Here is a 5,855-nt window from a genome sequence, read left to right on the forward strand (position 1 = left end):
TTATTGTATCCTTTCTACAAAATCAAAATTAGGGATTGCAACAGTGTTTGTGGGAGAGAAATACTACTTTGATAATCTACCCAGTTTCCCCTTCTTGGTACATCAGTGATGATTGCTAGGGGTGATAATGAGCATGGAAGTCTAAATCTTATTAAGATTGCAGGAATTTTTTATATAGAAAATACATTTGTTACTAAATTTTTAAAGAAAAATTCTTAATTTTTTTAAACAGCAAATTTACATATTTCCCCTACATTCCTTGTCATCCTTTAAGATGGATATTATAAATATGCTACATAATCTTCAACTTTAAAAATGGGTTTCACTGATAAGACAGGAAGAATCATTTAATGTTGCTAATTAAACATGCCAAAAGTGGTCTTCAAATAAGTTACAAATTTAATTATGACTTAAATGATTTTAAATAGTATCATATTCACAAAATCAAGCTTTGTTGCATAACTATATTACCTCCAGAAGTTTCAATTGGAAAAAAAAACTAAACCCTTTATGGATTTAAAAACTAAACCTTTTATGGAAGTTTCAATTGGAAAAGAAAAACTAAACCCTTTATGGATTATCCATTTGTTTGGTGAGGTATAGTACTACTGACAGGTTAGAAAATATTGTGTAGTGTAAAAGGGTCCAATTTTAAAAATCAGATTTTAGTCCTGCCTTTCAGTAGCTTTTGTCCACCAGAAAAAAAATGTCTGATCTCTCTGGACATTCCTTTTCTATTCTAAAAAATTAAGAGGATTACATTTATTTCTATAATCCATTATAGTTCTAAGATTCTACAAATATATGGATATCAATTTAGTGGTTTTTTTTTTTTCTTTCAAATAATAGAAGTTGATTAACTGGAAGAATCTGCACTATATCTTGCCATCTTATTCTTCAGAGAGTTGTGATACATGAGTAAAAGAAACATTATGAATGTTATTCAAAAATAGAAATTTTACTTTCTTATTCATTCTGTAAATTAACCAAATCTATTGACCACCAACCATGTGCAGGCATTTCTGTTAAATACCAAGGCAGTTATAAATTCCTGTCCTCGAAGAGCTTACACAGAAGTTTCATACTGCCTACCAATGAGTTCTACAGCTAACAGATATATTTGATTTGGTCTGCAGTGCTGACTGCATAGTGTTTATTTTTATATATTTATTTATTTGCTAATTTAAAAGTGATTTTACATAAATATATGCATTTCTGGTGTATTATGAAAAAATCATCTTATGTCTTTTATTCTTGTAAAATGAAAACGGACTAAAAGAACCAATTTCTACTTTTAGATAGGACCATCATTCTCTAATTGATTATATAAGACTTTACTTATCCCTCCTGGCCTCATTTAATTTTAACCCCTTGTCTACAAACATGAAACTAGTTGGGAAAATGTGTCACTGAGAGAAGTCATACTGAGCTAAGTCTGTTGTGACAACACGTATATCTAAGAGGTGATTTTGTCAAGAGACTAGCATAAAGAACAGGATAAAGAGAAAGGTATAATACATTTGATGAACTTTATAAAAATCCAGGATACAAGATGATTTAATAATTTGGTTTATAAGATATTTTACATCATGTGGATTAATTTTTGTTTTAGTCTATTTATTGATGTATTGAGCCCAAGGAAATTCTATGCAAATGCTTTGCATATATTAACAATACTGGAGTAAATTCTGGGATAGAAGGAAGAAGTATAAAGAGGATGGTAATATTTATCTGAGTGAAAGGAGGAGAAAAACAAAAAAGAAAATGGTGTATGTAGAGAGAGAAAGAAAAGAAAAATCATGTTAGAGAGATATTAAGGGCTACTATACATGCCCAGCTAGCATTTGGTAGCTATTTAGTTTACTATCAATTTGAAAAATGCAGAAAAATAAGATAATTTTAGTTTGGAAGGTGGCATCATTCTAAATGAGTATGTAAATATTAATTATGTTTGATTGCATCTTTTTGCTTAACTTATGCTTTGCAAACTCCATTTACCATTAAAAAAAAAATCAAGAAGTTTGTAAACAGCCTTAATGTCCATCAGTGGGGAGTTGATTAAGGTAAATTAATGTGGAAATTAATTTTTGTGGAAAACACTGTAATAATAAAGCCAGAGCTGACTTCCTTTTCAATTAGTCAGAATAGGCATAGTGCCTAAATCATCCAATATTTTTATGGACCCATGAAAATGTGATAATTTTAATTTATTTTAAAATCAGAAGAAACAAATAATTATAAATCCAGCCTGAATATATTCATCCTTATACCAACGTAGTCATAAAATATAACTTTAATTTTTTTTTAATAGGGAAATAGGCCAAAGGCAGCAAAAGTACCTGAGGCTAATAAAAATCATAAATCAGCTTTGAATAAAACAATATGACAAATCTCATGATATAATGATATGGAATGATCTCTAAGGTATTTTTAAAAATAAGAACAAAAAAGCAAAGTATATGTAAAAGGAAGTTTTATATATCTTTTATATGTACATGAAGATCATGGAAGATGCATAGCAAACTGAAAACATGATTAGGCTTTGAGAGAGGAAGTGTGTATTGGTGAGTAGGGTTGGAAGAGAGCTTTTCAGTAAATATCCTTTTGCACATTTTGAATTTTGAACCATGTGAATTCAATGTGTGTTTAAAAATTAAGTAAGTTTTCATAATATGGAGGCAATTTATCACTAGGAAGCCTTTCTATCTTTTGTATGGCATGAAATATATCCCTTCGAATTAATAAGCCATTTAAAATATGATTACTATCCAGATAGCATATACTCTTTCTGAAATTAAAACACAAGTATGGCATCTCCAGCAAATTCCAAATTTGGCCCCATTAAAGAATGGCAAGATTTATTCATAAAGACTTACATATTCAATTACTTTGGGGAATTTGGTTTTCTTTTCTGAGGTGTATGTCTTGTTTCTCAGCTTTAAAATTTAAATTTAGTATTTCACTCCCTCTCATACCTCCCACTAATATCAACCACCAAACTCAACACTGCACTGAAAAGGCTCTATAGAAGTCTGTTGCAGACATATCTGTACACATTAAAAACCCCATGGCCCTCTGATCCTAATGACTCTTCAGTGTGTCAGTAAACTTCCATCACCTGGTAAGGGCAGTTTTATACCCACCTGGTGACACTCATGCTAAGGAAAATTGTACAGTGCACATATACAGCCAGTTATAACTGCCTCGTCTCACAAAATATTCATCTCTTCACATTTTCCCTTTCGACTTGACACTCACTTCTCCTTTTAGGTTCATTGCCAATACACTACCCTTCATCTTACAAACACTAAATTACCATGCAGGATGAAATGTTCATTAATATAATCCTCCTCTGTGAGGCCTAACCTTCTCTCAAGCGTTGATGGAAGTGAGTGGGAGGCAAAGGTGCTATCACCCTACTCCATACCTGGCTCTGCTTTCAAACACTGCACTCCTGTGCTCTTGTCTGTAGTTTGACCACAGTCTTGGGCTTACTTCCCAGTTATTATTTGCTGCTTTGGGCTCAGCTATGGCCAACGAGGGACATTTAGTACTCGCTTCAGCTCTATCTACTTATGCTTTTCAACCAACTGACATAAGATTTTTATTTTTAATCTTCAAGACAGAGAGACCCTAAATAAGGGCACTGGCATACATTCTCTTAAGAAAGAATTCACTGGCAGAGATGAAAAAAAATTTAAATAAGTTAATACCATAAAAGTACTTTTAATAATAGTGTTCCAGCTAACCAGTAATTGTCCAACTTAGTAAATACATACGAAAAATCATTAAAATTCATGTTCATAAAGAGATGTAGACAAATAATTAAAATATAAACAAAAATAGGATATAAATTATACATATTGTTCTAAATATATAAGCAAAAATTATATATATACACATAGACACATATATTAGACTATTAAAAGGAAATTCTCATGGTAGTAGAATTATTACTTCTTTATATAGTATATTTCTAAACTTTGATAATATAAATGCATCATTTATTATTAGAAAGATGCCATTTTCATGATCCACTGTTAAGAAATAACCTGACAAGGATATTTTAGTTGTAGTTATTTATTTTTTCTTAGATATACCTTTTTTCATTATTTTTTACTGTTTGCTGTAAGTCTAACAATATTTCTCATTAATATTTTAACCATGCCTATTTAGCATCAATATTGTGCCACTTCAATTTTAACTCCTAATCTTTTGCGCTTCCTACTTCATAAACCTCACTTCACACCTGACATTTCCCACCTCGCATTTCACAAATGTAATAGCCTTACAACAGTAAGATTCTGTTTATAAACATCTCACTTCTCACTTCCCACTAATATTTCAAACTTCACATTTCACATGTCGCAATTTACAAATAGGAAAGAGTATATTTCTATTTACCTCACCTCCCTTGTCCTTTACCTTTATGCCCTATTGCTATATTTTTATTTGCACATACATCATTAATGTGGCCTTGTTTATTTTAGAAGGCATTAAATTCCTTTTGAGAAAATTAGACGATAAAAAAATTAGGTTTTTGCCTTTACACACTAATTTTTCATTTCAGCTTGCTATTTTCTCCTCCTTGTAAACCAAAATTTCCATCTTATGTCACTTCCATTCAGCCTGAACAACATCCTTTAGTATTTCTTGCAGTGCAGTCTGCTTGAACGAGTTGTCTCAGCTCTCATTTGCTTAAAAATCTTTATTTTTCCATATTTTTAAAAGATAATTTTACAGGATATAGAATTCAAAACTGATAGTTATATCTTTTAGCACCTTAAAAATGGTACTACATTGTATTCTGGTCTCCATTGTTTCTGATGAGAAGTATGCCTTCATGTGTATTACTGTTTTTCTGTATGTTATGTATCTTTTTTCTAAGGCTCCTTTCAAGATTTCCTATTTTAGGCTCTGATATTCATACTCACGTGACTCAGAACTTTTTTAAAAAAATTTTTAGGCGAGGCAACCCTTGTTTGACCTCACAGATTGCAAGGACCTCGGACCTCGTCAGCTTACAGTCCCTTATTTTTTTATTTTTCACTCCTACAGCTCCTGGTCTTCCTAGGTGATCTCCCATCCAAGTACTAACTGGCCCATCCCTGCTTAGTTTCCAAGATCAGATGGGATCGGGCTTGTTCAGGGTAGCTTGGCTGTAGACAATTCTGAACTTCTAAGCACTTTAAGTCAAAGGTTTTCAGCTATCATTTTTCAAAAATATTTTATTGCCTCATTATACTCTGATTTTTATTTTGGAGCTCCAATCTTTATGTATTAAGTGTGTAATACTGTCTTTTAAGTTCATGGGGTTTTATTCATTTTTCTTGAAACTTTTCATATTTCTGTTCTTGAGACTACATATTTTCTCTGTTTCTGTTTCCCGAGCCTCTCAAAATTGGCAAGAAGCTTGCTAGGGCTTGTTTTTAAGCTTTGTTAAAGTATATCTAGAGTGGTCTTTCTCTGCATGTGGCCTTTATCATAAAGCAGTGATTCAGCTTGATTCTCATGTTGTTAGGTGGTGTTAAGGAGGTCTAATCAGTATATCTAGGCCATAATTTTAAAGTCCCCAGTTCTGCTTAATGTCTAATACTTCTGTTCTGCTCTCACCTCTGTAGCAGCCACTATGCCTTGAGTGGCCATGCCTATGGCTGTACTGTCCAGTTCTCAGGCAAGGATGTGCAGTAAACCCCAATAAGAACTTTATGACTCCACAGACTACTCTTTTAATGCCTTGCCCCACAGATTCCAATCACTTCAAAAACTCAGAACTCTGATCTCTACCTCTTTAGATAAGAGAGACTTTCATATTCTGAACAAACTCCAGTTCACTACACTGCAGCTGGGAAATT

The 5,855-nt window shown here is 32.3% G+C and overlaps 1 pseudogene; it reads right to left on the reverse strand.

Annotated features, from left to right (window-relative positions):
• Positions 1-5,049: 5,049 nt before the first annotated feature.
• Positions 5,050-5,167, reverse strand: LOC112480866 (annotated as a pseudogene).
• Positions 5,168-5,855: the final 688 nt, after the last annotated feature.

This window comes from Pteropus alecto, unplaced genomic scaffold, assembly GCF_000325575.1.
Source record: "Pteropus alecto unplaced genomic scaffold, ASM32557v1 scaffold20, whole genome shotgun sequence".
NCBI lineage: Eukaryota > Metazoa > Chordata > Mammalia > Chiroptera > Pteropodidae > Pteropus > Pteropus alecto.